The sequence below is a fragment of the Miscanthus floridulus genome, chromosome 8, assembly GCF_019320115.1.
Source record: "Miscanthus floridulus cultivar M001 chromosome 8, ASM1932011v1, whole genome shotgun sequence".
NCBI classification, from domain to species: domain Eukaryota; kingdom Viridiplantae; phylum Streptophyta; class Magnoliopsida; order Poales; family Poaceae; genus Miscanthus; species Miscanthus floridulus.
In genome coordinates this window covers 172951183-172961822 of record NC_089587.1, presented here as the reverse complement: position 1 = coordinate 172961822, position 10640 = coordinate 172951183, and positions in this window count along the sequence as shown.

The window sequence follows — 10640 nt, the reverse complement described above, 5'->3', positions numbered from 1 at the left end:
CTTACTGTCTTGTGTGGTGCGAGCTCTAACTCGCTTGACCCCTTGGGCGTGAGCTCTAACTCGCCTGACCCCTTGGGCATGGGCTCCGACTCACTCGACCCCAAGGTCATGGGCTCCGGTTAGCCCGACCCTTTGGTCGTGGGCTTTGTCTCGCCCTACCCTAAGGTCGTGGGCTCTGGTTCGCTCGACCCTTTGGTCACAGGCTCTGTCTCTCTTGATCCCAAGGTCGTGGGTTCCATCTTGCTTGACCTCTTGGATGCAGTATCCATTGTGGGCTAGGGATATATATACCTTTCCTTTTCTTCCCCAACATCTATCTACGATTTAAGTGATCATTGGGGGCTGGGGGGTGTATATACCTTTCCCCTTCATTTCCAACGGTAACCAACCTACTCTCTTCTTCCTCATTTTAGCACGCCCAAAATAGGACAGGAGCTCTCTCTCTCTCACTCCATTGTTGACCTAAAGCCCTCAAGCAAATCCATTGATTTCCCCATCAATCCTTGAGGGAAAAGGGTCCAAACTTGATTAGATAGAAACTCCATTGATTCCCAAATTCTAAAGAGCACTTGGTTCACGTTTTAGCCAATGGTTGTGTTTGTTACTCTTGGAGCTTGGCTCCTAGCTAGCTAGAGCGTCGCCCGTGGAGCTTGCCAACTTGTGTGGCAGCCCCAGGAGGTTTGTAACCATCTCTTGAAGCTAGTAAACTCACCCCTCATCTCAAGAGTTAAGTCTCTTGACTTGAGAACGAGGAAGGGCTGGAAAGCTCTAAACCTTAGTGGCTAACCTCAACAACATGGAGGTAGGCAAGCCTTGGTGGTAAGCCAAACCATGGGTTAAATCATTGTGTCACTTGTGCTTGATTTACATTACTTGCATGACATATTGTTGTTGAGGTGATTTCTAGGATTGAGGCCGATCTACTTGTGTATGGTGTTCCCACCACCTTTAGCTATCGATCTGTGATCTACCCTATAGGAAGCTAAGAAATTTATCCAATCTAAATTTCGTTGGGTAGATTTTGAACTGTGAACTAATCTCTCCTGCAGGTGCGATAGTGCTGCGCTCACAGAGCGGCAGTGCCGTAGGTGAATTTGACTTTGGTTTGAGTTAAATTTTTATAGGCCTATTCACCCCTCTCTAGGCATACCAAAGATCCTACAATCATGAGTGTGTCACCGAGCAGCTTGAGTGGGTTCTAACCACGTGTCTGTGTGTGCAATATGAGCAACGACACTCATTTAAAGAGGGTAATGAGAAGAACACTGAACAGTTTTTCCCAAGTTATCAATTGTCCAATTCTCCGATCCTGAATTCTTCTAGCCTTTCCTCAAATTCCTTCTTCTACACATTATAGTAGTTAACAAATTGGTATTAGAGACATCGTTAGGGAGCTGATTTAAATCCATTATGATCATTTTACTCACTTCCACAAGCATCTCAGCGTTATGGATCCCCAATTTAAGTTGATCCTCGAGGAGAAGGTTGTGCACAACTCGGTGATGGTTCTTTAGTCATTGCTTATCGCGTGCACCGGTTCGGTGGAGCATTCCATCGGCACACACTTTAGCAACCTAGAGATTGTAGCCAAGGTGTTCGACGGTTGGAAGCTAAAGGTATATGCATTGATGGATGACTTGCGCATTGAGCTCAGAGCTTTGTGGAAGACTATGAATCAAGTGGTTCTTAATTTGGGTGCTGCTTCAATGGAGGGAGTCTTTTTAGTACTCGGAGCGGCTGCAATGACTTCACATGATGGCAACCTGTCCGCTGACCGTTTTGGGCACCATGTCGAACATGGTCACTAGGAGGTTGGGTCTAGTGTGGTGTACACCCATGTCCCTCTCCTGGTCAAGGGTGCGCATAGTCCACCCAATCCTTTGTTGTTTCATTCTTCATCTCCCTCGGCTTTGGAGGGCTTGGGTAAGCAACATGATGGGTTTTGTGTAGGGTTTGGCCACCCGTTTCGCAATACACCGCCTAGTTCTAGTAGCAAATTACCCAAGATGAATTTTCCATCTTTTGATGGGGAAAACCCAAAGCTATGGATTAGCTGATGTGAAGATTACTTTGACATGTATTCAGTCAAGTCTTGTTTATGGATCAAAGTAGCTCCTATGCATTTTTTGGCTGCTGTTGCACATTGGTTGCAATCGCTTGACCATCCAGGATGTTTTCACTATATGTAGGTGAAAGCATCTAGGCCCCTAGTTGGGTTTCGGTGATTAATGATAATACGAGATTACTGTGACTAGCGTGTATTTTGTAGATGCAATTAAGTTAGGTCATGGTAATGGCAATTAATTGGGCAATCATGATTGTCATGCCCCTACGATGGAAATCGTTTCAGTTTTCAAAGGATGGACGACAAGGTTAAGGATGGACTAGTTCTAAGTGTCGTTTGGAGTTAAAGAGACACTTAGAGTAGTTTATGACTTTGTTTTTTCTTTGGCTGTACTATTAAGGGGCGTATGGATGGGTAGCTTGACCTAGATGAGTCTAGTGGGTTAGGTGTAGTGCACACTTGTCAAATCTAGCACTAGGTAGCTCATAAATAGCCCTAATATCAATTGGAGCAAACTTCATTCATATATGATTACGAGTTGGAAGTGAATGGAGGGTCAAATATTGACTGGACGCTGGTTCCGGTGTGACCGAACGCTAGCATAGAGCCCAGTCAGTTCATTTGATCATGGTGAAGTCATCTGGTTGCGACCAGACGCTGAGTGAAATGTGACCGAACATTGGGTGCCAGAGTCCAGTCAACTCCAGTAAGGTTCTAGAGAGGGAGAATTCTGATCGGACGCGTCTAGTCAGTGCTGACCGAACGCTGGTCAGGTTCCAGCTACTGACCGGACACTGAGCAGCCAAGTGACCAGATGCTGGGTGCCAGAGTCCGGTCAACATCAGTAAGGTTCTAGAGAGCAGTTTTCGTGACTGGACACGTCCGGTCAGTGCTGATAGGACGCCGGTCAGTGTTCGGTCACAACTTAACTGCTCAGTGTCAGGGAGAACTGACTGGAGCGTTCGGTCACCCTAAAGTGGCACATAACGGTTCATTTTGAATGAGTTATAAATACTTCCTCTATTCACTTAAGGGATTACTTTTGCTCATTTTAACAACTGAGAAACACCCTTGAGAGTGCCAAGGAGAGCAAGGTCCTAGTGAGGTGATTGAGATTTGAGAATCCAAGACTAAGGCCTCATTAGTTAAAGCAAGAGTAGCAAAGTGTGCATCCACCCTTCTCATTAGGCTTGTCATGGTCAAGTGAGAGTTTGTGCTTGTTACTCTTGGTGATCACCATCACCTAGATGGCTTGGTGGTGATTGGAAGTTTGGTGATCATCCGGCGGAGCTTGTGGATGACCCAACTCAAGTTGTGAGCGGTTGTGGGTGATTCATCGCGCCAGAGTGTCGAAGAATCAACCCATAGAGAGCACTTGATCCTTGCGCGGATCAAGGGGGATCTACATCCTTGCGTGGCTGCTCCAACAAAGACTAGTGGGGAGTGGCGACTCTTCGATACCTTAGCAAAACATCGCCGTGTTCCTCCTCCTCTCTTTACTTTAAGCATTTACTTTGAGCAATTCAATTCTTGTCTTTACATTTATAAAATTGCCAGGCTAGAGTAGGATTAGAACTTAGGTTGCAAAACTTTTGTGCGGTAGAACATTAGAAACACATTCTAGGCACAAGGGGTGAAGTGGGCTAAGTGTAGGGTTTATTTATTGCAAAGAATTTTAGAATTAGCCCAATTCACCCCCCTCTTGGACATCTTGATCCTTTCAATTGGTATCAGAGCCTCATGCTCACGTACTTAGGCTTAACTGCCTAGAGAAAGATGTCTCATGGGGATGGACCTCCTCCTATCTTTAAGAGAGATGATTTTCCTCATTGGAATATCCGCATGGAGGCATATTTAGAAGCTCTAGATGTTGGAATACTTAGAGCCACCTCACAAGGATTCCCAAAACCTCAAGATCCCACGCACCTTCAAGGCGATAAAGTGAACTATGAAAAATGGAATGCAAAGGCTAGAAACACTATCTTTAGAGGCCTTTGCAAAGATGTGTTTAACCAGGTGAGGAACCACAAGGACGCCCATGCACTATGGTCGGACATTTGTGCACTCCATGAGGGAACTAAGAGTGACCGTGAGGAATGCTATCATCTCATAATGAAAAAGCTTAATTCTTTTGAGATGCTTCCTAAAGAGAGTGCTAATGAAATGTACTTACACTTGAATGTTCTTGTAGAGGAAGTCAATAGGCTTGGACTTACTCAAATGCAACCATCCGACATTGTAAGAAAAATCTTGAGTGTCCTCCCCATTGACAAACATGGGAATATTGTGACCGTGCTTCATCAAGGTGATCTTTCCACTGCTACACCAACTCAAATCTTAGGAAAGATCAACGCTCATGAGATGTACATGCACATCACACCACAAGATGGCTCATCCTCTACTAAGAAGAAAGACAAAGACTTAGCATTCAAGGCTAGCCAAGAGAAGGGCAACACAAGAATTGAGTATGAGAGCTCAAGTAATGATGAAGTTGATGATGCAAGTCTTGCTCTCATGGTGAGAAGAACCACCAAGATGCTAAAGAAGCTCAACAAGAATGACGTCAAGTTTGATGGGAAGAAAAAGTTCTTCACTAGCACTAGAAGGAAGCCAATCTCGGAGATGGATTGCTATAATTATGGAGAACTTGGTCATCTAGCACATCAATGCACAAAGCCCAAGAAAGACAAGTACAAGAAGAAGAATAGGGGCAAGAAAGATGACTCAAGTGATGAAGATGAATATGAGAAGAAGAAAAACAAGCTATACAAGAAGAAAGATGGCAAGAAGAAGGACTTCCACAAGAAGAAGAAAAATGGCAAGGCATACATCGTCGGTGATGAGCTCATGGATATTGATTCATCAAGTTGCTCATCCGATGATGATAGTGAGAATGAGAAGGTGGCCACAATTGTGATTGACTCTTCATCATCTTCATCGACACCACTGCTACCATCCTCTACACACTTATGCCTTATGGCCAAGGGTGAATGAAAGGTATCAAATGATGATGATAGTAGTGGTGATGATCATGCTAATAATGATGATAGTGATAGTGATAGTGATAGTGATGATGATAAATTTGAATCACCTTCATATGATGATCTTGTTAAATTGCTAAATCAATATACTAAGATCATTAGAAAGTCAAGAGCTAAGAATGAAAAGCTTGAAATTAAGAATGACTCTCTTTTAGCTAAATGTGACATAGCGGAAAAGGCTAGTGTTGAGCTTAGAGAAGCAAATGATGCTATGTCATCCAAACTCAAGGAGCTCAAATCTTCTAAGAAAGAGCTTAAAGAAAAACATGATAAACTTGAGAGGATACATAATGAGCTCATTGCTAGACACAATATGCTAAAAGAAGAATATACATCTCTCAAGATCAATCATGATAATCTTGTTATCGCTCAAGAATTTTTATCCAATGAGCCACATGATGCTACTAACGATGTTGTTAAGATTGATATAGCTACATCATGTGATGATTTAATTGTTGAGAGCATTGAGCAAGGATCTAGTGGCAAAGGCAAGCAAGTGGTTGAAATAGACAACTATGATGAGTATGTCAAGCACAAGCATGATAATGAAAAGCTCAAGAAAGATCTTGAAGAGCTCAAAACCACCAACACTATAGTGTTAGAAACTCTTGATCATGATGGTGATTTGATTATTGAGAATGAGAAGCTCAAAGAAGAGAACGAGAGACTCAAGGAAGAAAAAAATGTTGATGCACTCAAAGAGGAGAACAAGAAGCTCAAGTTGGAAAAAGAACATCTCAAGATTGGATTGAGCAAGTTCACAAGAGGCAAACATCTTCAAAGATGGATAGAAGTGGCATTGGGTACTTGGCAAACCAAGATAAGAAGGCTCAAGCTCAACAACAGCAACATAAGTCACAGCCAAAGCCAAAGAGGTGTTTTGAGTGTGGACAAGAAGGTCACTTTGCCCATGAGTGCCAAACTCCACCACCACAACCCTTGCCCAAGCATGCTAGACCATTTGCTTTCAATGCTCATTACATGCTTAGAAAGGACTCTAGTGGAAAGATGAACTACAAGACCGATGGAAGTCATTGGGTTATTGATAGTGGTTGCACACAACATATGACCGGTGATCCTTGTATGTTCACCTCACTAGATGAAGAAGTAGATGGACAAGAAAAAAATCATATTTAAAGATAATTCAAAGGGCAAGGTTAAAGGATTGGGCAAAGTGGGAATATCAAATGATCATTTTATCTCAAATGTGCTATATGTTGCTTCATTGAGCTTCAACTTGCTATCCGTTGGACAATTGTGTGATCTTGGCTTCCAATGCTTGTTCATCGAGAAGGAAGTTGTTGTATCTAAGAAGGATGATGATCAAGTGATATTCAAAGGATTTAGACACAACAAACTATATCTAGTGGATTTCACCTCCAAAGATGCAAATTTGAAGACTTGCCTATTCACCAAAACAAGACTTGGGTGGCTATGGCATAGAAGACTTGCTCATGTTAGGATGAGCTCACTCAAGAAGCTAATGAAGAATGATTTGGTGAGAGGGTTGAAGGACGTGAAGTTTGAGAAGGACAAGCTTTGTAGTGCATGTCAAGCCGGTAAGCAAGTTGCAAATACTCATCCAACCAAAGCTTTCATGTCAACCACAAGAGTGCTAGAACTCCTTTACATGGACTTATTTGGACCAACAACATACAAGAGTTTGGGAGGAAATCTTTATTGTCTTGTGATTGTTGATGACTATTTAAGATATACATGGGTATTCTTCCATCATGACAAATCTGAAGTTACATCATGCTTCAAGAAGTTTGCCAAGAGAGCACAAAATGAGTTTGAAGTGAAGCTCAAGAAGATAAGAAGCGACAATGGGAAAGAATTTGACAACACAAATATAGAAGCCTATTATGATGAAGTTGGGATCAAGCATGAGGTCTCCACAACATATACTTCTCAACAAAATGGTGTAGTTGAGAGAAAGAACCAGACATTGATCACACTAGCAAGAACAATGCTTGATGAGTACAACACTTCTGAAGCTCTATGGGCGGAAGCTATCAACACCGCATGCTATGTATCCAACCACCTATTTCTTCAAAAGTTTCTTGGCAATACACCTTATGAGTTGCTCAATGGGAAGAAGCCAGACGTCTCCTTTAAGGTGTTTGGTTGCAAATGCTACATCTACAAGAAGCGGCAACACCTAGGGAAGTTTCAAAGACATTGTGATATTAGTTTTCTTGTTGGTTAGTCATCAAAGTCTAAAGCATATAGAGTATTTAATCATACCACTGGCTTGGTTGAAGAAACATATGATATGAAATTTGATGAATCCAACGGCTCCTAAGGAGCACATCAGAATCTTGATGATGTAGGTGATGAACCATTGAGGGAGGCTATGAAGAACATTCTAGTTGGAGACATCAAGCCACAAGATGATGAAGATGATGTACAAGTGATTAATCCACCTTCTTCATAAAATGTGCCACCAGATGGTGATAAAGATGGGAGAGTAGAAAATGAAGATACTCATGTCTCCCATGAGCAAATGGTGACACAAGCACAAGATGTTGATGCTCCGCAGCTGTGACAGAACCGCCCAATTTATACAAGATCAAGTATGGCTGTCCTCGCTAACACATTGACATATGCATACTTTCACTTATATAAACCCGATAGTTCGTCGAGTGTCACGAAGGACCTCGGTAAATCAACATCACAACCAAGATCGTATGATTAAGCAAATACACATCACATACGTAGGGTTGTAGTGGAAATAATATTATAAATAGGTTCACAAATAATAGTACAAGTTTGGGTTTCAAAAATGATTAGTGAAAACAATATAGCTTTCAAAGGATTACATTAATATATGTTCCAAATACATTGCTAGCATAAGTGACATCCTTAGACAAAAGCATATAGATGAGAAGTAAATATAGAATCACTGAGCCCACCAGCGGTTAGCCACCATCTTCGATAGGCCGAGAACTTCACCTACAACATGGTGAGATAAACCCTAAGTACTCGAATGTACTTAGCTAGACTTACCCATCATAAACCAGAAATAAAGTGACACCAAGGAGTATGCAAGGCTTTATAGGTGGAGCTAGCTGGACAACCTCTTAGCATAAAAGCTTGAGTAATCATTAGCATTATTAACCTGTACTAGCAGTGACTTTTAGCCATTTCCTACCATCTATATTAGCGCATGTACTAATCAATCACTTGATTAAGTTGCAAACAATAATAACCATATTAGGTATTTCATGGCTCATTATCATCATCATCATCATCATCATTTAACCATATCTTTAAATTTAGTAAATCTACGTTGCCACTGCTCAGTTAAGTTCTCACTATCTGGGAGAGATGGTGATTTGAATCAATTCCTATCCAGCTGGAGGGGTATTCCTAACACAAACCTAGGTCTACCAGCCACGGTAGCCTTAGATCACCTTTGGTACAACTCAGGAATAGTAGTTCCGAGCAGCGCCGCATTCTCAAGGGCGACACTTTACCAGGAAGTGTAGGACTTTTAAACACCTGACCCCTTGGACTCATGCCAATGTCCCCAAGCACATCCTTACTACCTCTAGAATGCATACTTTCACTTTCCAGACTTCTGGCCTGAGTTGAGCTACTCGGCTTCACGGTCGGAGCAAGTTATCTGGCCAACTAAGTGATAGGCATGCGTTCAATATGACATGAGGACGTACAGTGAATCGGTCCTTAAATGACATAGATAGGGATAGATCCACACCCAAGACCTCCATGTCTTGTTGCTTCTCTATCGACATCCCGCCTGGTCTCCTTTTATTATTAACACATGGTTATTTCCATGATAGCAAATATAGCCAACCGTGCTTTGGTATTCACCTATATCTCACAGGTGACAGGAAATCACCCGACTTCTACTGGTCTAAGCATCGCTAAGCATACATTCGATCCTGGACCTATATAGGGTTCAAGGTATATTTCTGGACAAGGTAGTTCTATGCATCAAGTGGTTCCAATCAACTCTTATAACCTAATGCATCAAACATAAAGAACTCAAGTGATATTTATAAAAACATAGGAGGCTTAGAATGCTTCGGGGCTTCCCTGGGATCCAACACTAGATTAGTGTTTGTTAGATGACACTTGCTTGGTGAGCATCTGCCATCCTAGCACTTGTCCAGTCCTTATATCTTCGAGATAGGTCCACCATACACCGTCTTCGGGTTCAGTTCCAACATCCCATCCGGCACGTGGTTCATCTAGCGTACCTAATTGAGATGCACGATGCCAGTACATGAATGCGGGGAATGGTAATAAAAGATGCATCACATAAAAACATTCAAGACAAGCACACGGCTACACCACATGACATGAGTACTTAGAGAGCAAGCTATTCACATCAAGCCCAACATAGAGATAGCAAGTGCATCAAGCATGGCATATTAGTTTACTTAAGCTCTATTCAAATCACTTTAACTTACCAAGTTTAGACAACCTAATATACAATTGCTCATCTTCAGTTAAGGACCTAGCACCTGCATCTAAGAATTTGCTCAAGTTAGCCTAGCACCCAAACAATCAACAAGAACAATGCTACAAAGCATTCACACAAGCACTCATATTTTAGCAAAACTGGGACTATACAGCAGCATAGTAAACTAACCATAACTGGCGATTTACAATTCCAAATGACATGCAACAAGACAATTTGGAAAGCTTATGAAATTATGTACAATTCATATTTAATCATTCCAGCATGATTCCCAAGTTAAAAGGGTCAAACAGTCACATTTATCATATCTAGTCCAGAAATTCCAGAGAACTACAATTTCTGATGACCAACTAGAACAGTCATAACTCACAAAATATTTGACCAAATGCCATGAAAATTTAACACAAGATGGTTAAGTGAGTTATGTACAACTTTCTTATTATCATCTTAAGATGATTCTACTGATAATAGGGTCAATTAATCCAATAAATGAATCTGTCTAAAACATGGACAGAAACTGATATGCCACTTTAAACAACTATAAATGGAGTTATACATGTCCAATAAATATGGTTATAGACTTTTTAGAAATCTTAGCAAATTCTAAACAACTTTGTTGTAAACACCTAAAGCTAATTCTATTATTAAGAAGGCCCCACAGTGCCAACAAGGAAACCCTCTCTGGGTTTGGGCAGAAACAGCCACAGAGATTTAAGCAAGTATAACTCAAGATCTACTTAACCAAAAATCATGATATTTAGCTGTTTTAAAATCTTAATAAAAGTACTAGAACTCATGTATTATCATAAATTCATGATTCATAACTTAACTAAGCCAATTAATTCAAACATGCAGCCCTATTTAGAATAGGAGCAAAGCAACACATGGCATTTGTTATTTTTATAGATCTTAAACAATCAATTCTAAACTCATGAAATTTTTACCAGGCATCAACCATCACCTGATTAGCACTCCATAAAAAAATCATATTTATTTGAGCACAAAAACTACAGTTATAAAAAAGACAAGACACAACTAGTATTAAGAACCTAACTGCATAAATCTCTTTTTACAGCAAAAGATT